General features: G+C 43.8%; 1 pseudogene; it reads right to left on the bottom strand.

Moving 5' to 3' along the window:
• Positions 1 to 761: 761 nt before the first annotated feature.
• On the bottom strand, positions 762 to 23,043 carry LOC134494924 (dimethylaniline monooxygenase [N-oxide-forming] 2-like; annotated as a pseudogene).
• Positions 23,044 to 24,995: the final 1,952 nt, after the last annotated feature.

Below are 24,995 nucleotides of genomic sequence, written 5' to 3'. Positions count from 1 at the left end.
TCTATTAAATGGCAAATAGGATTTTATATGTGTAAAATGTACACAGCAAACATAGAATGTACAAAATGTATGAAGGATGTATGTAAAATGTATAAACTTTATTTATTTATTTATTAAATTTGTCCCCGCCCATCTCCTCCATCAGGGGACTCTGGGCGGTTATCCAGGCTGAGTCACCAAACAGTGGACTTTTTTTTACAGTAATTGCTTGGGGTGAAATCCATTATTGCCTGAAATTCAGATTTTGTCCATTACATTTTAAGTCCACTGAATTGGAGTTTAGAGAACTAGATAGGACCCCAAAGAACAGTGGTGTAATAGTACAAGCTGCAGATATATTAACGAAAGAGAGGCATGGGGAGGAAAACATGAAACAGATGTGGAAATTCTTTATATTCAATTATGTCCCAATTTTTTTAATAAGCCATTCTTGACATATTAGAAGTAAAGCAATCTACAAAAGATTTTCAGCATAAATATTGCTAGTTTGGAATTTCAGGTTGAAATATCCAAAATCTGCCCCATAGGCAGACATACTCCAGATTATACTCATCTTGCAAGCCAAATCACATTTATCAGGGATAATGTCATGGCTTGTCCTAACTAATATATACTTGGACCCAAGAATTAGAAAACAAGGAGAACCTTTCAGATCATAGATGTGCTCCTTACAGTTCTCATTTTGCACAGGGGGAAAAGGCCTCTGAAAACGAGTTCATTTGCAGAAGGAGAAGCGGCTTTCAGGCTGCTACAAGATCAAATTACAGATAACTTAAGATGACAGCGAGGAGTCCCAGACAGGTGAGTGCTTTAATGAAGAAAGAAGGAGCCGCTGTTAAGCTGGTGTCAGTACCAGACTGCAGGGGTCGTGTCTTTGTAGGCTTGAGGATCCTTTGTCTCTGGGATAAGATGGTGTTTCTGGCTCCCTCCCACTTCCCAGGACCGGTCAGACGGAACTGAGTAGGTGAGCAGGGCCCAAAGTATACTTCCCAGGCCAGCTTTGGGTCTGTCAGAAGAAGACTCAGCAGGCTGGGCTTGACTCCTAATATGGAGGCCAGTTCATCCATGTAATCAACGTAGTGCACTACTAAGGAATTGTTGTGGCTTGCTGCATACCTAAGGGCAAAAGATACGTTAGCCTGCTGAAGACCAGATCCCAGTTCCTGCCTGAGATCTCGCTTCCTCCTCCTTCCCCCTCCACCAATCCACATCCACCCATTTTGAATTCTAGATGAGCTGCGTTTTGTTGTTCTACACATTGATTAACATTGTCAAGTCTTTGTTCTGTACTTCATGTTGCATCTTTCTTCTACTGTATGTAGTGTTAGTATTAGTATTTTAAAGTATCAGAGATTTGTGATAGTAATACAAATACTTTAATTATTGTCTATATTTTATAGTCTACATAGTTTTGGGTTGTGAATTTCAGTTTTTGTTATCTGATGCTATCTATGGCCAAAATAAAGTATTTACAATTGAACCTGAATACTTTTAATTCTAACTAAAGTATTTTTAAATTCTAATTAAAGTAATAGGTTTCATAGATAGCATTACTAAGTTTGCATCCTATGGGTGAGTTATTTATTGTAATTTTGTAATTTATTCATGAAGATTCACAGGCATTTTACACACAAGGCCAGGATATATTCAGTTCCAATATTCTGGAGAAATAAGTATATTGTATGTACATAGATGATTTCCTACCATTTTTCATTAAACTGGATCTTCTTAACAATATCGGACATCATTTCATTATCTGAAGGTAACTTGTTCAGGCCTGAAACATAACATCAGTTTTATCTTCTAGTGCCCTCTGTAGCCTGAGAAATGTAGAGCAGTTTGCAGACAGGCAATGCAGAAATGCAGAACATATTGTGGACTGAACAGAGAAACTGAAGTAGACTTACTGTGTCTATTACATATACAGAGATGTTGGGAATGAAGGAATTTCGATAAAGGATGAAACGTTGTGGTTATATAGCAAGACTTTAGGAGAATTTTTGGAAGAAGGGATGTGGCTACACCCAACCCACCAGAAAGAAGCTAAACTTGTAGGATGGTGGAGAAGGTCATGCTGGCTAATCACTAAATGGCAGCAAACATTTGTTTTCTGTATCTGCTGCTGCCATTGAGTTTTGCAGACCAGATCAAATCTGATAGCCTTACCCAATACTAAGACTGCAATCCAGTGCGTGCTTTCCTGGGCATTAAGCCACCCTGAACAATTGGGGCTTGCTTCTGAGCAGGCATGCAGCAGTACAGGCAGACGTACTCCTTGGTAGTTTAGACCCACTGCTCTCAGATCCTGGCTCCAAAATACCCATTGTGTTTGAAAGATGAGCTAATACAGGACTGGCTAATTAGCATGAAATAGGTGTTCTGTATATCTGAACTTTCTGTTAATTTTAGGTTTTCTTCCTCAAATATAAAAGTTCTGGCTGCAAAAAAGGCAACTTTCACTTCTATTAAAGCAACAGACACTTCACACACACTACTATAATCTGAAAGTTTCAGTATGACTTTCACCCCTCTGACCCAGGAGAATTAAACAAAGCCATGTTATGCCAAGTCAGACCGCTGGTTAATCTTGTCCAGTCTATCTGTCTAGTGGCAACTTTACAAGGGCTCAGCCGCAAGTATTTTGCAGACCAGCTACCCAACTTTTTTTTTAACTAATGCCAGCTGCGGTTGGGGCCTTTTGCATTCCACCAGGGCTAGGAGAAGTAAGTTTTCTAAAAATATATATGAAATGGCCTTATTTGAAATTACAGAACAATTTTGGTAGAATCTCACCTGTAATCCAAAGATTCTAGTAATTCTTCCTTGGTTACTGATTCTTATAAATGACTCCCAAGTAACAACATAAAATGTCAATTGTGAGAAATTATCCATTTGAAAAAAATGAACAGTGCCTTTTTGTGGTACATAGAGAACATATGATCAAACATGAAGGTATTATCGGGATTAGGGATTTTTTTTCAGAACATGGAATTTTCTTCTGTTAAAATAAGCCTTTTTCTTGGAATTCTATGGATACTTAATAATCCCTCCAGTGAAGCAAGAAAACAACAAGCTCTGCCATCATATTTCCAAGGAATTATGTTATTGTTATTGTTACTATATTTTTATCCCACATTTTTATATATTTTGGTCAACGCAAGGTGGCAAACATACCTAATATTCCTGCTTCCTATTTTCCCCAGAGCAACAATCCTGTGAGGTGGGTTGGGCTGACAGAGAGTGACTGGCCCAAAGTCACCCAGCCGGCTTTCATGCTGAAGGGAGGCCTAGAACTCAAAGTCTCCCAGTTTCTAGGCCAGTGTCAGACTAGGCTGAAACTGCCATTATCTAAAGATGGAGCAGGCACATAGGCAGAGAGGACAAAAGCCAGGAAATTTGTCTAAAAGATCCCTTCAGAAAGGTAGATAAGAAGGAAGCAAGTCAAAACAAAGGAAAAATGTCACCTGAACCAGACAAAGGAAGTTGGGCTTGAGCACATGGAGAACCACCACCACCCAACCCCATCTACAGCTACCAAACTTGTGAACCAACAAAGAAAGGACTTTTGGGGATAAAAGGGGTCCCAAAGCCCGCCCATTCCTTGAGTCGTCTTTGGACCCACACTTGGCAGCTTCTGTCCCTCTAGCTAGTGCCTGACAGCTTAGTTGGATGTGAGTAAATGTGGATGAGCGTGCGTGTGCATGTGAGAAAGAGCAAATGTACCTTGCAACCAGTAAAGTTTTGCTGTTACTTCAAATTCACTGGGTCTCTGTGTATTTCAAAGAACCTGTTGGGCCTCAGTGTTCGGTTGAAAGTTATTTGGGTGTGTCCCTAATTACTTCCCGGCTGTTGACCAGGGCTGTGTGTCTTGTCTGCTCAAGCCGCACCTATCTGGAAAACCCAGGTAGAAAGCAAGGGGGGCTGACAAGATCTGCGTGCCTCAACAGGCTGTGAGTCGGAGTGATTGACCATAAGCTGAAGCTGGGAGCTTGTGTGTGTAACACCAGCACCTTCACCACTATGCCAAACTGGCTCATTGGATTGGATGAATAATGATAACATTATGACTAGCATAATTCCAAGAAGTTTCCTCATTGTCTTCTTGCTGGTATATACATTTAGTAGAGATGGAGATTACCTGTCATGAGTGCCGTTGAGCTAAAGTCATCAGCGCAATGGCACTCATGACAATGACAAGGAAATAGGTGAAGGGGTACAAGTTAAGTAGCCATCAACCCACAACGACTAACGGCTAACAAACAATAGCTACACGGATCACGGAGCCACCCAAGCCATCAGCGGCAATACAACGGGGATCGCCCAGCTGAAAGCAATCAGCAGAAGAATGAAAACCTGAGGATGGGCGATCCTGGAAACCCTCAACCAATGGCAGGGCAACGCATGGGACAAAGGGGGGTGACGTGACCGAGAGCGAGGGGGCGCTGACCGGCGCGGGGTATTTAAACCCCGCACCGGCGCGCTCCTGTCACTCTCAGCTTTTTTCTACCAACGTTGTACCTACCCTGAAATAAACCAGAGCCTGCTTTGCAAACCAGTGTCTGAACGTTATTCAGAGGTAGGCAGCGCATGACATAAAGCTGAGAGACATAAACTCAGCCTCGCCGAGCCCCACCGGACGACAACGAGCCGCGGGAGGAGTAGACGGCGAGAAGACCAGCAAGATGAGGCCGGAACGACGCGGGCAAGGAGGGCGAGCCGCGCGGCAAGAGACAGAGGAGGACCGACCGAGGCCAGAGGCACCGCGGACTCCCGGAGCCATGGACGCCCACCCCACCCGACCCGAGCCTCAGCTCCAACCCCAAGGGGAGATGGCGACGGAGGCAACCCGACCGCGGGAGGGAGCAGCACGACTTCCGAAACCAGCGGAGGACCCCGCGCCCCACATCGCACCCCAGCAACGGGCGTGGAGCGACAGCCCCACGATGCTCGACACGGAGGAGGACGACGGAGACACCCATCAGACGGAGGAGGAAGCGGACCCGCGGCGGAGGGACGATGAACCCCACCGGCAACCCACCCTCGAGGACGCGCCAACGGAACCGGCCCCAGCGGCGGCGCGGGCTGTGGACGAGGAGGCACGAGCTGAACTCGCGGCCATGCGGGCTCAGCTGACGGAACTCCGGACCATGCTCCAGGCGCTCATGCCCCCCGCGCCACCCAACGACGTCCCCGCACAAGCCCACACCCCGAGCGAAGCACCGAACACACACGGGCCAGCGGAGAGCCAGCAGACGGCACAGGCGGCCGACACCACACCCCGGGAAGCGAGAGGCGGGGCCGCACAAAACGCCCGGGCCCCAAAGGACTTCCCCATCTTCTTCGATGGGACCCCCTCAAAACTCTCGTTTTTCGTGACCAACGCTAGGGAGTTCATGGGGAGGCACGGACACTCCTATGACTCCGAGGCCGACAAGATCGCCGCCGTGGCGATCAAACTCCAAGACAGGGCGGCGGACTGGTACGTCCAACTGTACGAGTCCAGCTCCCCCGCCCTCGCCACCTTCCCTGCTTTCATCAAAGAGATGAAAACCTACTTCGAAGACCCCCTAGCTAAAGTACGGGCGAAAAGCGCACTCCAGAGACTTAAACAGGGCACACGCACGGTCCCTGACTACGCCCTGGAGTTCAAAGCCCTCGCGGGAAAGGTCTGCGACTGGTCTGAGACCACCCTGCTGGAAATCTTCAAAAGGGGGCTCAACCGCGACGTTCTCCAATGGGCCCTCTACCGCGACGACCCAGAAACGTTACACGGGTGGATCCACCTCGCGGGAAAAGCCGAACACGCGCACCGCACCTTCCTGATGACAACCACGGAAGACACAAACTATGTCGGGAAAAAGGTACCCGCACCACACGGGGGGATGGCCGGCCCCATATACCCAAAAAAGAAGTTCAACCGGGAGCCCTGCGGGAGGTGTGGCAAATTAGGGCACAAGACGGCGGATTGCTTCGCCAACCGACCGCCGACCAGCGCGCCCAAGCCCGCCCCGAAAATTAGCCCCAAACCACCCAACCCGGGGCCGCCCCCTCACCGCCGAATGACCGTGGCCACAGCGACACCGGAAGAGGGCTGGGACACTTACTGGGGGGAAGAGGACAATACCGACCCCGACCAGCCGGCGGGAAATGCTCCCCGCTTGCTCTGAGACGCGTGGCGAGGCAGGCGGTGGGACAGCAACGCGGACCACCTCAACGAAACGACAAAAGCTCCGTAATATTGGCAGCAATTCAACTCTCTGCCGGCAACGGAGCCACCACGGCCGCGGCACTAGTGGACTCGGGGTGCTCAAAAAACCTCATCCACCCCGACCTAGTCGCCAAACTCGACCTCCGCTGCTTCCCCCTCCCCACGCCGCTGGCATTCCACCAGCTGGACGGCTCTACAGCGGGAGGGAAACCAGCCACGCTACAAACCGAGCCGGTCACCCTGCAAATGGGCACTCACACCGAGCGCACGTCGTTCGTAGTCACGCCCATCGGACGGCCCATTGCAGTCCTGGGGATGCCATGGCTCGCGAAAAACAACCCGCGGATCAACTGGGCGACCCGCACCTTCACATTCGGCGACGGCGAGTATCGAGCACCAGTACCAGCTGGCGAAAGCAACCCCACGGTAGGACGAGCGGAGGCGACCACACAAGACAACGCCGCTACCACAGCAGACCTACCGGAACAATACGCCGACTTCTCCGAGGTCTTCGGAGAGGCAGAGGCAGACCAACTACCCCCCCACCGCAAGACGGATTGCCGGATCGACCTACTGCCCGACGTCCCCCTACCTAGACCAAAGATCTATTCGATGACCCCGAAGGAGATGGCAACCCTCCGGGAGTTCATCGATAAAAACCTAGACAGGGGATTCATAGAGCCAGCATGCTCACCGGTCGGAGCCCCCGTCTTATTCCGGGAGAAGAAAGACGGGACCCTACGGCTCTGTACCGACTACCGGGGCCTAAACGCGGCTTCCCTGTCCAACAAATACCCCTTACCCCTGGTGAAGGACATGCTCGCCCACCTGTCCACGGGCAAAGTCTTTTCCAAATTGGACCTGCGCGAGGCGTACTATCGCATCCGAATCAGGGAGGGGGACGAATGGAAGACGGCGTTTAACTGCCCCCTAGGCGCGTTCCAGTACAAGGTACTGCCCTTCGGACTCGCGGGGGCCCCTGGGGTGTTCATGCAGCTCATCAATGAGGTACTGCATGAACATCTGTTTAAAGGGGTCCTGGTCTACATCGACGACGTCCTCATTTACACAAAAACATACGAGGAACACGTAACCTTAGTCAGGCAAGTCCTCGACAAGCTCAGAAGGGCGCAGCTCTATGCAAAGCCCACAAAGTGCGAGTTTCACAAAGAGCGCCTAGACTATTTGGGGTATCGAATCTCCGGGGACGGCATCGAAATGGACCCCGCAAAAGTCGAAGCGGTGCTAAACTGGGAGCGGCCCCGCAACAGACGGCAACTACAGAGCTTCCTGGGATTCGCGAATTTCTACAGGTCCTTCGCCCGGGGGTTCGCTGAGATAGCCCTCCCCTTAACGGACCTCCTCAAAACCAAAGGGGTGGGGGACACCCGACGCGCCAAGAACCCAGGCACAGTGCTGAATTGGACTCCCGCGTGCCAGACCGCATTCGACAAGCTGAAAGCGCTGTTCACGACGGAGCCAATCCTCGCGCACCCGGACCCAGAACGGCCGTTCGTGGTCCAAGCCGACGCCTCAGACTTCTCCCTGGGAGCCATCCTGCTACAAAAAGACTCCACGGGGCTCCTGAAACCATGCGCCTACCTGTCAAGGAAGTTCTCCGAGACAGAGAGGCGATGGCACGTCTGGGAGAAAGAAGCCTTCGCGGTGAAATCGGCACTAGAGACATGGCGTCACCTACTCGAGGGAGCCACCCAACCATTCGAGGTCTGGACGGACCACCGGAACCTCGAGGCCCTACGAACGCCTAGACGCCTTAGCCCAAAACAGGTCCGATGGGCCCAATTCTTCAGCCGCTTTGATTTCCAGCTGAAGTTCATGCCGGGAAAGAAGAACTTTCTGGCCGACGCCCTCTCCCGGCTGCCCCAAGACGAAGAGCCCGCCCCAGACACCATTGGGACGGTCCTATCCGCCTCGCAACTGGGGATGGCCGTGACCACCCGAAGCGGCGCACGGAGGCAGCTCGACGCTACGGCGCAGCCGACGGCGGGACAACCGGCGACGGAAAGAAGGCAACCGCAACTACCAGGGGGAATGCGCACGGACCTCGCCGCCGCCCTCAAAACCGACCCCTGGTTCCTGGCAAACCCCGACAAGGTAACAATGGCGCAAGACCTGGCATGGGGGGAAGGCAGAATCTACGTCCCGGACTCGCAACGCCAGGCGATCTTGCATAGGTCACACGACGCCAAGCAAGCGGGACACTTTGGGTTCCTCAAGACCCTACACCTAACGCGGCGCCAATTCTGGTGGCCCGCGCTCAGGCGAGACGTAAAAACCTACGTGGCGTCCTGCCCAACGTGCGCTAGGGCCAAACGGGCACCAGGCAAACCCGCGGGGCTACTGCAACGGGTGGCAGAACCCTCCCGCCCATGGGAGGAAATCTCTATGGATTTTATAGTGGACCTCCCACCCAGCCAGAAGAAAACGGCCATTTGGGTGGTGAAGGACTACTTCTCAAAGCAGGCCCACTTCATCCCCTGCACGTCGGTCCCATCCTCGCAACAACTAGCCAAACTCTTCCTCATCCACGTGTACAGGCTACACGGATGTCCCGCACGTGTGGTGACCGACAGGGGCACACAGTTCACCTCCAAATTCTGGCGGGCCTTCCTGAAGCTGACGGGGACCCAACAGGCCCTGTCTACGGCTTGGCATCCGCAGACGGACGGAGCCACTGAGGTTCTTAATGCCACCTTAGAGCAATTTATACGATCATATACGAACTACCACCAAGACGACTGGGCTGAACTGCTCCCGTTCGCCGAAGTCGCATACAATAACGCCGTCCACACGAGCACGGGGAAAACCCCGTTCGAAGTAGTCTCGGGGCGCGACTTCGTCCCCATCCCGGAGCTACCTCAACCCCCGGAACCCCAGGTGGACGCCAGCGACTGGGGACGGAAGATCGCGGAAGCATGGCCAGTAATCACGGCGGCGCTAAAGGAGGCACAGGCTGCTTACAAAGAGCAGGCCGACAAGCACCGGCGCCTACAACCGACGTTCCAGGCGGGGGATATGGCCTATCTCTCCACCAAGTTCCTAAAGTCAACCCAACCCTCGAAAAAACTGGGGCCTAAGTACATCGGGCCGTTCCGAGTCACGCAAATAGTGAACCCGGTAGCAATACGCCTGGACCTGCCACACAACCTCCGGAGGCTCCACCCGGTGTTCCACACCAGCCTCCTAAAACCGGCAACCACCTCCCGATGGCACCCAAGCACGCCACAGCCCGCACCGCTTATGATCGACGGGCAACACCACTTCGAGATAAGGGACATCCTCGACTCCCGCAAACAACGAGGAACCCTACACTACCTGGTCAGGTGGAAACACTTCCCCCACCCTGAATGGGTGGCGGCGCATAACGTTAACGCGCCTGACCTGACCAGAGCATTTCACCGGGCATACCCCGACAAACCGCAACCAAGGTCAGCAAAACCAAACCCCCCCCCGCAGGCCTCCCCCCGCCTCCCGTGCCCCAAGGGAAAGGGCCCCCCCCAAGCCCGCGACTTGGGTGGACCTTCCCCCCCCCGGGACTCACTCCCCCCGCCCCGGGCCCACGGGGTGGTGACAAACGATCGCCAGCACCCTCCCCCCGCCCCCCGGCCGCGGGGGAGTGGCAAGCAAGTCAACAGGGCAACCTGGGGGCAACGCCCAAGAGACACAACAAAGGCGACGCACTCTAAATAAGAAAAGAAGGGCCCTACCTGGAGCTGAGAAGCACCCGACCAGCCACGCCTCTCGCCTCGCCGAACTGAGCCAAACAAACAGGGTGTGGCTGGAGCATGCGCACGCCAGGTCAGAACCCGAGCATGCGCACCATGGACACACCCTGGGAAGGCACGTGGTAGAGGGAGGAGCAAAGGGAGGGGCGACAACTACTCCGGCGGGAACTTTAAAAAAAAAAAAAAAAAAAAAATGTGGCATTTTGACAGCTCCATGGGGAAAACCCAGAAACCCGGGGGAGAACACTATTCGGAAAGGGGGCAGTATGTCATGAGTGCCGTTGAGCTAAAGTCATCAGCGCAATGGCACTCATGACAATGACAAGGAAATAGGTGAAGGGGTACAAGTTAAGTAGCCATCAACCCACAACGACTAACGGCTAACAAACAATAGCTACACGGATCACGGAGCCACCCAAGCCATCAGCGGCAATACAACGGGGATCGCCCAGCTGAAAGCAATCAGCAGAAGAATGAAAACCTGAGGATGGGCGATCCTGGAAACCCTCAACCAATGGCAGGGCAACGCATGGGACAAAGGGGGGTGACGTGACCGAGAGCGAGGGGGCGCTGACCGGCGCGGGGTATTTAAACCCCGCACCGGCGCGCTCCTGTCACTCTCAGCTTTTTTCTACCAACGTTGTACCTACCCTGAAATAAACCAGAGCCTGCTTTGCAAACCAGTGTCTGAACGTTATTCAGAGGTAGGCAGCGCATGACATTACCTTCATAGACACACAAAGATATATCACATGCCTTTGTTGTTCTTATGCAAAAGAGGGAGTTGATTATTCATCAGCAGTGTAACCTTCAAATGAAGCATAGCACCAACCAAGAACTTCTAGCATTCTTATATTCTCTCTTACCCTTGAATATTCTTGTGGCCCAGCGAACTTGGAGCTCAGATATAGGCATAGTTGCTCCTACAGGTTTGATGAGGCCAATCACAGCCAGTGTGTGCTTTTCCAAGTGTGGTGGGAAGACATATTTATATAGTGAGATTTTGTTTGTGTCCTGAGGATGTCCTGAGTAAAGGGAATGGAGAAATTGTATCCTGTAGCAAAAATTACCACATCAATGTTTTCCTCTGTGCTGCCATCTTCAAAGATCACACCTGTTTCACTGAACTTCTTCACATGTGGTTTTATTACCACCCTGCCAGCAATTATAGCATTTGATAGATCATCACCCATAACTGGGGTCTTCCTAAGGAACCTGCAACATGAAGAAGAAAACACACTGGCCATATTTTCCCCCAGAACTTGTCTTGTTAACATTTTTATGACAATTTGAAGAAAAATGGGGTGTAAGCAAAGTACTGTAAGCGATCAACATACATGTTTTTCAAACTTGCCAAGAAAGCACAGCCCTGATAAAGAAAAGCTAATTTATGTCAGAGGTATAATTCAGTGTATGGTGACATATTCTCTTTATCCATACATTTATACAAAGTATAGTAAAGGTAAAGGTTTCCCTTGACGTAAAGTCCAGTCGTGTCCGACTCTAGGGGGCGGTGCTCATCTCCGTTTCAAAGCCTTGGAGCCGGCGTTGTCCATAGGACACTTCCGGGTCATGTGGCCAGCATGACTCACGGAACGCCGTTACCTTCCCGCCGAAGCGGTACCAATTAATCTACTCACATTTGCATGTTTTCGAACTGCTTGGTGTGCAGGAGCTGGGACGAGCAACGGGAGCTCACCCCGCCGCGCGGTTTCGAACCGCCGACCTTCCGATCGACAGCTCAGCGGTTTAACCCGCAGCTCCACCGCGTCCCTCTATACAAAGTATACAGTATATTATTTACTGGCTTCACATTTTTATAACAGTTTTGTCTGTCTGTTTTCTGTTTCTGCATCCCTGTTGACGTCTTTTTTGTGTGCTAAGCCACATTTCAGGAATGTTTTACTGGAAAATAAAGAAGTGGCAGGTATAAAGGGTTGAGATGCAGAAAATGGAGCTTCAATCTAGAGTCACTGAAAGTGCATTTTTCTCAGGCACCTCTGAACAAGCATCACCTTTATCTTCATAACCACCATAGCTAGAATCAGACTTAAGAAAAAGAACAGCTGAAATCGGCAGAGTAGTTTCCATGCAGGCTTTCAGCTTTCTCGTAAAAGGTATAAAGGTAAATGAAAATTTAATTCTGAGTGAACAAAAGTCACAGGGTACAGAATTAGGTGCAGAAACCAGAATCTCAGCTCTTAATTTTAAAATTGTTTCTAATATTTGAGGCTATAACTAAATGTTTAAATACATATGGGAAAGGGGACATCTCAGATGCTACAGGAGCTGCAGGATAAGATTTTCAGGATGCAAAACTGAGCCTACTGCAATAGTAAAAACAAGCAAAACTACAACAACAAAACCAAACGAAAAGAATAAACTCAGAAGTTTCCAAATTTGGATTAACACACAGAAATGTTTCCCCTCTCCAAAATTGCTCCTAAAATGTAGTTAATATTCAGTTTAACTTGTATATTCCATGTCTTCCTAAGTCTCAAGAGTATGGAGAAATTCCACCCTTACCTGTGCTGGGGCTTTAGACCATAGTTATCATGGTTAAACCTCATATTCAGCTTATTTTCTCCCCATCGGTTTACCAGAGCCATAGGAAGTATATGGCGAAGGAGATTTTTGAAACGTGTAATATGCACTACATCTAAAGGGGAATCCACCATCAGAGACCCGATTTACCACCCAAGCACCAGTTCTAGTGCTCAGAAAGATCTGGGGGAAGAGAAAGAGAAATCAGCAGTAACTCCTTCCCCAGCCCTGTAGTGGAAAAAATAAACCTAATGAACAAAATGGAGACCAAACCCCGTCCCCACCCCCGTCTTTTGGGTATGACCAAGGTCAAACCCAGTTCCTCTCTTTGCCTAAACCCATCAGGTCCAAAATGACCCTCCCTGCCCCAAACAAAGCCATCTGCAATCCCATCTAAAACAAAGAATAGAAGCCTCCTCACCAGCTCACAGCACGGCTCAATGGCAACCCTTACAAGGAACTTGCAACCTAGAGAAACCCCAACCTTCCATCTTCTTATCAGCTAATGACCTCAACGTTCCATCTCCTTCACAATGAAACCCACAACAGCCCACTCCTCCTCCCAAGAGACAACCATGAGTTGCAGTAGATTTTTCCGGAGAGTGGAGAATACAGGTGGGGATGTCAAACAAAAAAGAAGAGAAAGAATAACCGGCTCCTTCTCTTGCTCCCTACCTCTGATGTTCCTCCTCTGCCTGGTATTCAAGCCACCAGGACTATCTTGCAGTAATGAAAGCATATTTGATGAAAATTAGTATCACAAAGCTCTCTGGTCTCATTGACTAAAATTGAGCTTTCATTCACAGGTATTACTAATAATTTAATTATTTAATGAATAATTTAATAATGTATTCACATGCATTACTAATTAATAGAATTGGTCTCTGAAACTCAATCCCCCAAAACAACAAATGTACCCTTGTAGTATTTGAGCTCAAGATTTGACAAAATTGCCTGCTATTATCATCAGATTCAAAGCAAAACTTGTTTAAATGAGCTGAACCTGCTTTGTGGTATGGCTGAGGTCCATGGCAATCTCTATTCCAGAATTTCCCAAGCCTATGATAAGGATTCGTTGGTCCTGGAATTTTTCAGGATTCTTATATGTCCGACTGTGAATTATTTTCCCCTTAAATTTCTCAATACCTGAAAAAAAAGACAAGAAGCCATTTTTGCAATGCTGAGGAAAGCATAACTTTGTTAGAAGACTGAAAAAATTAAAATGTCAATGTGGATGCAGGATTTGGGATGATCTTTAGGAAGAGTTGTCATGGTTAGATTATCCGAGGATTGTCTAATGTTGCATTGCTGCCTGGGACATCCCATTCCCAATTCCTGTTCATACCACTGTCAGAAATGTCCAATAGATATTGCACAGAATGATGATGATTCTTGCAGCTTCTAAACAGTGAACAAGGATTAGTGATAGGAAGCTACAGTTTCAAGGTTGGGATGAGAAACAGCAGTAAAGCCCAATTCTTTTTGCATCCTTATTATCACTATATGATATTAGTAAGGCTAACTATCTGGGCTGCAGAAATCTGGATTCAGAAACTCTTTTTTCACAATGCTTTCTATTAAAGATTTTAACATTAATAAAAGATAATACAAATTAAAATCAGAAAGAAGAAAAAAGAGAATAGAAAGAGAATAGAAAGTGCAGAAAAGAAAAAAAGAAAAAAATATTTAAAGAAGTTACTTCTGATCTCCTTTACAGCAAACACAAGCAAGCTTAATACCTCTCCACTCCCTTTAAAATTAAATTACATAGATCACTTCTTCCCATATCCCAACTCTTATCCGTCAACAAATCTGAAAATCATTAACAGTTCTATCCAGTGTCAGCAAAAAGTCCATAAAGGGCTTCCAGTATTTGGTAAGAATATTTCTTATTTTATCCCTGATTAAACAAGTCAATTTTATATTCTTTTCTTTTGCGCAGTATTCTAACAGTCTTGATCCTTAATTTGGCATTAAGATGCTGTCATAGGGACTGATCTCCATCCAAGTCTTCTTTCTTCCATCTTGGTAATTTTTTTAAAGGTTTTAACAGCCCTCTTTTGTAAGTCCAGTAATAGGCCATTGTAATGATTGCCTATTCAAAATCACCATCAGACTCACACAGGGCTTTCATGGATATCTGATTTAATAATGAATAGTATGCAGGATCACAAGCAAAGCTGAGAATAGTGAAAGCGCAGGATGTCTCCCAATAAAACCCCAAGCAACTCCCAGTCCCTCCCCCCAAAGTCAGTACAATTCCATGCCCACAGGTGCCCCTAACGGTTCCTGCCGGTCTGCGGGAAACGTCCTTGACAGGGTGAGATAACCCAAACATGCATTCCTCATTCTTCACTCCTCACATCGCAGCCTGGTACAAGGAACAGGAGCAGCCCCCTCCCGTACAGCAACTTGTGTCAGCCCCATGGCATGGGAACCCGTTACAATGTTTTCCAGGAACATTGGAACAGTAACCATGACAGCCATTGCCTAGGTCATTTTTCATTTCTTGGCTTAATATTTGTGTTTCCTCTCTATTTTTCATCTCTGACATATATTTCACTACTTCCATTTTGTTTTCCAAAGCTTCCATGTAGATTATGATTTGGTTTACCTCTTCATTCTGCCACCCCATAGATTCCTCCAAGCTATTCTCCATCACAACTTTTATTTTTTCTTTAAGATTTCTTTGAAATGATACATTCACCTAGCCAGATATTGATGCTGTTATTGTAGCTGCAAGTTTCCTTCCCAATTCCTCAAACATCCTTTGGAATGTCTCAAATGTAATACCTTTATCTGTAATTTTTGTAAGTTTCACCACTCTTCCTTAAATTCAAAAGTAAAAGACAGGCTTTTCTCTTTTTTTTTTCCTTTAGTCCCCTTTGATGTTTTGTGTTTCTATAATCACTGTCTTAGATTTCTTTTGTTTCTTTGTTTTGGGAGATCCACCAATTATCTCTTCTCTGGAAGACTAAACAATCCATGTTCCCACTAAGGTATTATTTTATTTATTTAATTATTTCAAAAGTATATGGTAAAAGTCATAAAATTTCTAATTTGACTGGTCCCTTAGTCCATTTAAAACTTTCTTAAGTTAAATTCTTGTCAAGATTTTTGCCATTAAGCTTACATTCTTTAAATTCTTTAAATTGCTATTTAACTCTTTCTTTATTCTAGAATGAAGAATCACTCACCATGTAGCTTTTCCAGACTGCTGCTCAGAAGATCTCTTTTAGTTTAAAAATAATTAGATTCCAAAAGTATTTTAGAAAGTATTGTTCAACAAACCCAGTGTTCATATAGGCTCCACTGTGGCTATGAGCTTGATGTTGTTTCCTTGTCTCCTGGTGCTGAAACTTGTGAGTCAACTGCTTTTCTACAGTCTCCTTATGAGGAGCAGCCATGCAGAGCACAGGTGGGCAATCTCTTGTCCTTTCCTTATCCAGAGAGGGTCTGTTGAACCCAGCTTATCACCAGTCCATTGGTCTTCACCACAGCATCATCTCTGCTCCTTCAAAGACATCCTAGTCCACCATTCCCTCACCCAGAAGTCTGGATTCAGAAAACTCCAATGCTTTGCTGCAACCTAGTGGTCATCCAGATTTTTATAGACCAAATATAGTAGCCCTAACAGAGGCCTTAGTTCCCAAAATAATAGAAATACAACATAAATTCATAATTGCACATTCATTTTTTTTCTGTCTGTCTATCTGTTGTGTGGCCTTAGATCTGTTGCCAGCAATTAACACTAAGTGAACCATGCAATCAATAACCCCTTCTCTACAAAAAAAAAAATATTTTTTTAATTGGATATTTTTCTCAAAATTTGGTGTCTCAATTAACAGGGCATCCCAGGCAGCCACCTAGTTTGCATCTATCTATCTATCTATCTATCTATCTATCTATCTATCTATCTATCTATCTATCTATCTATCATCTATCTATCATTTGCAACAGCATGTAGAAATCTATATGAACTTTTTAATGTAAAACCACACACTCATTTGTCCTAGCTTTGGGGTGATTTATTTCTTATTTTTGGATGTGTTGGTGCCTCTGTAAACTAAATCAAGTATTGATAACATCTACATTAAAGAAAAAATGATAGAATCTATCTATCTCTATCATCTATCTATCTCCATCTATCTACCCAGTCTTCCAATGGATATAGACTGCTCACTTCACAAGGACTCAAGGTGGATAATAATAATAATAATAATAATAATAATAATAATAATAATAATAATAATAATAGTAATAATATGTGTTGCCGAAAGAAAGGTTTAATGGAAGCTTCTTACCTACCACATCAGCAAGTTACAGTAAATAGAATACTAGTTTTATTTATTTATTTATTTATGTGTTTATTTATTTTTCAGATTTTGCCATCGCCCATCTCCCCCCAGAAGAGGGACTCTGGGTAGTTTACAATAGAACTAACAAGATTAAAACAAGTTAAAAACAATTGTCATAAATAATATATAAAATACAAATACAAATACAACATATAAATATAAAATAAAAATCCAGATGGTATATATGTGAGGAGCACTCTAAGGCACCAACCATCCCCAGGAATAACTACTCCCCTTCCCGCCCCAAGCACAGTGGCACAGCCAAGTTTTCAGGGTCTTCCAGAAGGTCAGGAGTGATGGGGCTAGCCTCACCTCTTGGGGAAGAATGTTCCAGAGGGCGGGAGCTGCTGCACAGAAGGCCCGCTTCCTGGACCCCGCCAAGTGGAATTCCCTTACCAACAGGGTCCGTAGCATGTCCTCTCTGCATGACCAGGTCGATGTGATGCGGAGGAGATGGTCCCTCAGGTAACCTGGACCCATGCCATGTCGGGCTTTAAAGGTGATAACCAACACCTTGAATTGGACCTGGAAGCAGACTGGCACCCAATGCAGCTCGCATAGCAGAGGTGTTATGTGTGCTGATCTTGGGGCACCAAGAATTGCCCGCACAGCCACGTTCTGGACCAAAATGAATCCAAAGTTTTTGCAAAAATATTAACATAATTAAAGCCACATGGCTTTTCCATTTATTCAGGATTCTGTGGGTATAATTGAGTGGACTCAGACTGAATTAAATATACTTGATAGGAAAACAAGAAAATGAATGACCATGAATCATGCTTTCCACCCAAGAACTGATGTTGGCAGGCTCTACTTTGCCAGAAGGAAAAAATGGGAGGGGATTTTCCAAATAAAGCAAACAGAGGAAGAGAAATACAGCTTGAATGATTATATCAGGCACAGTAAGAAACCACTACTAGTAGACGTTTGTAAAAAAAACACTACTGAAGATTATGAAATAAAATTTCAAAAAATATTTCAAAAAGGAAACACCTGAAAGCCAAATTAATGCTTAGAAATCTAAACCTCTTCATGCTCATGCTCTCTCTCTCTCTATATATATATATATTGTATGTGTGTGTGTGTGTATACTGTATATATACTGTGTATGTGTATGTGTGTATGTGTATGTATGTGTGTGTGTGTGTATGTGTATGTGTATATATATATATATGTATGTATGTATGAATGACATTGAGGGAAAATCAGATTAAAATTTGACTTGGCCGTGGCTGAAAACTGAAATTCTTAAAAAACAAACGGAAGGAATAATCATGGCAGCACAGGAACAGGCTGTGCAAGCAAACATCATCAAAGCCAAAACTGAACATATTCCAAATGGTAGCTGACTACGTCAGATCAAAGTCACAATTGTAGATCACCTCATTAATGGCTGTAGCAAAGTTGCCCAGACTGAGTATATACAAAGCCACTGTTTATAATTGTAGCAAAAACTGTAACATAGAATTTGTTTTTAAAAAAATGGCTTTCCTGTTAAAAAAAGCTACTGGGAGGACCCAGCTGCAAAGTCTTAGAAAATGAAGAAGTCAAGACCTTGTGGGATTTTAAAATGCAAACCGACAGACGCCTGAAGCACAACACACCAAACATTATTATTATTGGGGGGGGGGAAGTGTCATTAATAGATGTAGCACGACTAGGAGACAATTGAATTGATGAAAAACAGAGGGAAACAGGAATGAAATATAGAGATTTGCAAACTGAAGTTGAAAGGCTTTGGAAGAAAAGGTCTACTATAATACTAAGAGTAATCAGAGATCTTACAGCCATACCAAAGGGATTCATGAAATATTTGAAAGTTTTAAATTTACAGATTTGACACCACTGATTTTGCAAAAAGCCCATCTTGCTTGGAACTTCCTATATGCTACAACTATACAGATGTGCCGACCCAAAACTATTGGTACCCCTCCATTTTTTCCCTAAAGAATCCCAATTTGCCTAGAAAGAAGTTGAAACTGACATAAGTAAATGGCCTCCACCATTTTTTATTCTGTAGGCCCTAGAGCAGACACTTGGCAAACTGAAATTGAAAGGCACGTTAAGAAGATGTGTTAAACTTAACATATTCTTGTAAATTATAAAACAAAGGATATAAAGAAAAAAGAAAGGAGGAAATGACAAAAAGAAAATGGATGGCCCATCACCAGCTTTGATCCTGCCCACCTATGTTTTCACACACAGCCCTAATTTAGTGAAGGCTGCCTCTAGTAAGAAGACCCCTGGAAATTTTCCCTGTGGGGATGCAATCCTTGCATAAAAGAGTTTGTCCATCCTTTTTAACTTCCATTTCACACCCAATTACTATACTCTAAGGAAGCTTGTGCTCTAATATCCCAGGTAACCTCAAGGAAATGGTATGTAGTTAAACCTGACTGATCTTTAAATATTAAGCAAGGCTGGAGCTGGCTAGTATTCAAGGCTGGGAAGTCAGAAAAACCATGCCAAGAAGACAATGCCAAAATTCTGTGGATATGTCCAAGAAGTCACCAGGTGCTGAGCTCAATAGGAGATGTGAGTTTACTTCTAATGATAAATGAAATAAAACTTATTATTGTTTTGCAAGTTCTGCTTTGAATCAGGTAGGCAGCATTCTCAATTAGCTTATCAGAACATCACAACTACCTACCTAAAAATGAATCCAGAGGAAAATAAGGTTGCACGTGGAGGCCTGTGCAAATCAGAACAGCATCAAAGACAGCTACGTTCTGCTTCCCATTCACTTCTGTTACAATTTCCCACTGTCCAGTGATGGGGAAATCCATGTGCTTTCTTAAATGGCAGACTCGAGCTTTAAGATAAAAGATACTTCTTTTTAGATTTAGATTTATAATGTTTTAACAAAGCAGTGGTAAGTGAAGCACTTGAAGTAAAGATGGGATAGAGTTGTTCAGTATGTTTGGAGAACAAGTCTGATTTAGAATATCTAGAAGTATACTTGCTTAATTCTGACTGCTGATACTCCTGTTTGGACTGCATCATTTCTATGATACGGAATAGCTTTATGCACTTACTCAAATGCATACATTATTTATTCTATTAATAGTCTGCTGATATTCGTGGGCATATACATCCCCACCACAATCACACTTCTCAGTGCCAATTTTCTTGAAGAGCAATGAGACTATAAATTCAAGAAGTTATTATCTGAAAGCATGGAATAACTATGATAGTTCAGGATGGAGTCTGGTGCCCCTTAGGAATCAAGCAAATGTATATTTGGGGTAGTCTAATAAACCAAGAACTGAAAGTCAGAGGCATCTCTCTGATCAACTGCAAGGCCTTTTGGTGATTCCTGAATGGTCTGTAATCTTTAGCCTGCTTGATCAAGTCTGCTGGTTTGTACATATCCAGAGATCAGTGGTTTTCTTTGTGAAAAGGCTAAAAAAAATTGGGATCAAATGTGTGCTAATATCCAAAAGATCCTTCAAGTGGACTTACAAAAAAAATCAGAGCGGTTCCATTAGCTGGTCTAATGGAGAAGCAGCTCAAGAAACAACATGGGACTTTGCTTATTTATATGATTACAGCATTGTTGTGTTATATGCACAACAATGGAAAGATCCACAAATACCTACAATGGAAGACTGGATTATTAAACTCATGGAGCTGGCTCAAATGGCCAAGTTAACAGCCTTGATAAGAGAAAATACTGTTTCTGGATTTGTTTCTACTTGGCAACCACTTTTAGATTACTTGCTTGTGTCAGAAAAAAAATGAAGCTTTGATTTTGGGCTTTAATGATTAAAAGGTTTGTTTTGATAGAAATAAAGTTACCAAGGTTTAACTAACAGTAAGAGATTATATTTGTAAATGTATTCATATCTGTATTGGAGCAGGTCGGAAGTCACTTTCTATTTCTGTCGTTTGTTTCACACTTTTATAGTTTTTTCTTTTTTCTTTAGTCCTATATTCTATTTTTTCTATATTCTGTATTTTGTATTTTAATTATATTCTGAAAATTAATAAAGTTCTTTAAAAAAAGTTTTTTCTTTTTCTTTACTATATTCTTATTTTTCTTTCCAATATACCTTTTCTTTTTTCTTTTTTCCTTTCTTTTCTGCACCTTCTACTCTTTCTTTTTATTCTATCTTTTTTCATTTGTATTAGTTTGTATTGTTGTAATTATAATCTTTAATAAAATTAAACACAAAAGTTCTAAGAGATTTACAGTCAGCACCTTAATGAAGAATGCTGTTTTACTGTTGTGTGGGGAATGGTAACTATGGTAACTCTCACGGCAGAAACCGATTCTTGGAAAACAATATTTTTCTATAGTTTTATCTTCTGAACTTTCACTATTACCCTTTGCTAATTCCATTTTTTATGACATAGCTGCTTGAAGGGCTTCTTATGGTTACCACTGCATCTTGCATCCTGCAGCTGGAGTTACGACCAAGATACCCACCCACCTCCCAGCAAAATCTTGGTTCTCAGCTTCTTACCTTGAAATTGTATGTACCTAAGCAAGTCAAACTGCTCTGCATACATCCTAAAGTACTCCATCAGTTTACTATGATGCACGAAATTTGGGTACTCCTCAGGAAAAGGAAAATCACTGAAACCCATCATCTCCTTTGAAGTATTTGTGGTCAACGATTTGTAAATGCTGTGGTGGCCTTCAGTGACATGTTCCTGCAAGAAATTGTCAAGTTAATAAGACAGGTTTTACAGACAAGGTTTTCCAGATATTTACTCTGAAGGCAGTTTAATATGGCCACTGTTGACCATGAATCCTCGCTATGATTTCTTGTCCAATTTATGTTTGTTTTCCTCAAGTCCCAATAGTACCTTGAAAACCTGTAAAAGCTGTCTGACCATATATCATATTGGGAGTGAAAGAATAGCACATGACATTAAATTCAAATGTATTTAACTATTAACTATTCATTTAAACATGGTCAATGGTTAAATAACTAGCCATTAACCAAATAACTATGTATTTAACTATTAGCTATTTATTTAACCATGGTCAATTAAATATTTGTTTTAACCATGGTTAATGACCAGAAACATAAAAACTCATGAACAATGAGTGGAATACCACTAAGACAGTATAGTGGAATACCACTAAGACAGTATAACAGTCATATAAAACCTAAAGATTTAGACTTAGAACCACATGCATACACACAGACACACAAGCAGACATGCATACCTAGATACAGAAAAGAATTGTGTTTTGGCACAAACTGAGAGGCAAAACTCAGCATATTGGCTCTGGACTCAACTGCTGGCCAGGAAAGACAGGGTGTGACTGGCTGTTTCTAGAGCACTTCAGCTTTACGAAAAAGGAAACATGTCTATTCATATAGCATTGTATTAATCTAAAATAATCCAAAGAGACTGCTGAAACCCTGCTTTGTTCAAACTGTAGAATCAGAAGATTTGGGCAACAAAAAGTTATTTTCAGGAAAGGCTCTGAATCTTCCTTCTGACCTTCAGGCTAAATATAACAGTTAAAAATGCACAGGATGATAAATATAGCTGGATACAAATAGTTAAACAACCAAAAGCTCCCCAAATACACAAGTCTTGCATCAATTATTACTTTTCATCTTACTGTATTGATCTAATGATGGCTCAACTATATCATGTCCAGATATTTCAAGACAGGCAGTTGTTTCTTACTTGCCATCCACCTATTTCTCTCCTTTCTCATCCACATAACTAGTAATTAATTACAGCTACAAATCTCTTGATAGGTAAAAGGGAAGTGTCATCATAATCAGCAGAGCCCAAAGCAAGAGATTATCTATGAAAAAGTTCCTTGCTGAGAGAAGAAGGACCAGCTGGTTCTTGAGGACAAGAAAGAAATTTTAAGAACTGTTATGCTCACTTCCCAATATTGAAACCTTCAGACTATTCAGCATAGAAACAGAAAAGCTTTAATTACATTATCACTTTTGGCAGGAGAACACGATCAGAGGCACTGTGTTCGTCTGATTGTGGATTCTGACAGGAACATTCTAGTGGGGCTAGTAGAAGTAGTGGTAGAACCGTCGATACTGCCTATGTGAACACTTACCTGGAATCTCCACAGCCCCCCTATATCTTCACTTCTCTCAAAACATGTTGGCTGAAGACCCCCATCCAAACAACATTTAATGGCAGTAAGGCCACTGCCCCCAGCTCCTATGATGGCTACACTTTTTGCCATTCTGTCCTGCAACAGGGAGGAACAAGCCATTATATTCTTCTTCAACAGATTCTTTAAAGCTATATATATATTTGACCAAATCCTTACTACACAGTAAACAACACATATCCACAGCCGGTCCAACTAAAATTTGTGGTACAAATGGCCAGATATATTACTGGAGAATTAATATGTTGCCAAAGTACTGTGGATCTCTCATAAGATTCCCATCAGAAATGTACTGTAGATAAGAATCTATGACATGCTGACCTCTTTTCTTGTACACAGATGATGCTCAGCAGAAGGAAAGAAGGAAGATTTTCTTATACATACACTCATTGACTATCCAGCATAAATTAACAGGGTCCTTTTATGACCCAGAAATATTCATCTAATTGATGGATAACCTTGTGACATGTATGTCTTCCTTTTTGTTAGGAAACACACAAACAAATTTTAAATGTGTTTGTTACCATGGTCAAAACAGTTCACCAAGATGTTCCAGGCAATCTATGGGGCAAAGTAACTTCAAGTGCTGTCAGTTTTAGTCTCCCCCATCCTCTTCTTTTATACTAACTGAGAATTCTTTCCCATTAGTGTATGTTGTGGGGTAAATAGGAGGAAGAAGGAGTATTAGGTATTCCGCCACCTTGAGGTATTTAAATAAAGGCAGGATAGAAAATAAATAAATAAATAAAAAACACGAGGCAGGTTGTAATCACTGTACAGTATATTTCAAAACAGTGTTACCAAAAGCAGCAGCAATTTGACAATTGTACAGTATGAGATTGGACCAGATTGCCTGACATTCTTCACTGTATTTGTGACACCAAAAAGCCTGTAATTTGGAATGATTTTTAGAGATTCTCATTGAGGCATTTAATTAATCAATCTTCTCCCACTATAGCTTATTCCACATCTTTTTTTGTGTGACCAAGAGATAATCGCTCAAGTCTGGGGAGGCCATTGCTCAGCTCTGACTACTCCTGTCTCTGTAGCAGAGATCCATTTGCTTACTCCTATGTAAGAAATCTGGAACATAACATTTTATCCTATCTTTCTTCTTTCCATACTTAGGCTACTGACTGCGTGGCTACATAGTTATAGAACCACCCTGCTGCCTCCTAAATCAAAATGAATAGTTTTCCAAGTGTGTGCATTGATTAAAAATAAACTACAGAATCCTGGATGATTTTTCCAAACTTCCACTGGGTGGGATGCATTGGTCTTTTTTCCTTAAGGCTTTGACAGTCTCCAAGCAAGCCGATGGAGCAAATCAATTATGTCTTTTTTCAGCTTCTTCTTTTAATTCAACAAGGGTGAATTCAAGTTTCTAATAATTTTTCAAATTAGAACTTCAAATGAAAAGGCAAAAATAAAGAGCCAGAATTTTGCACCAATATTTGTCAGAAATAAACAATACCTCTGTTTCGCTAGCATCCACTGTATACAGTAAAGCAAATCCTTGATCATTTTTCACTTAATACATTCTGTTGGTATGAGCATAATTTGGCTGAACATTCCTTGCCCACATTGCTGAATTGAAATCAAAGAAAAAGTATATATTTCAATAATTTAATGCAGCTATTCTTTGCAGTCCTAAAATTAGGATAGGTGGAGAGATGCACACAGTTCTGCAAGAACTTCCTTAAGAAGTAGAAAGATCTTCTCGTGTACTTGCCGTTCATTTTTGTTTTGTATTCTAAATTTTTTTGGCGTGAAAGTGAGATGCATCAGACTGGTATTGCTTGAAATTTGATAAATAGAACCAATATGAAAAACCCTGTTTTTTGTAAGCTTTTACCCATAATATCAAAAAAAAAATCCACCTCTTGTTTCTATGATTTTTGTCTCCCCTCCCCATTCACAACCTATTTATAAGATTTGGTTTATTTTCTCCAATTATTTAACAAGACTTTTTGGCATAGACGCAGAGCCTGGCTGTTCTGGACCCTGCAATCCCTGGGACAAACAGGTGG

The sequence above is a fragment of the Candoia aspera genome, chromosome 3, assembly GCF_035149785.1.
Source record: "Candoia aspera isolate rCanAsp1 chromosome 3, rCanAsp1.hap2, whole genome shotgun sequence".
NCBI classification, from domain to species: Eukaryota; Metazoa; Chordata; class Lepidosauria; order Squamata; family Boidae; genus Candoia; species Candoia aspera.
Note: the sequence above shows the minus strand (reverse complement) of the source record. Positions and strands in the feature narration are given on the sequence as shown.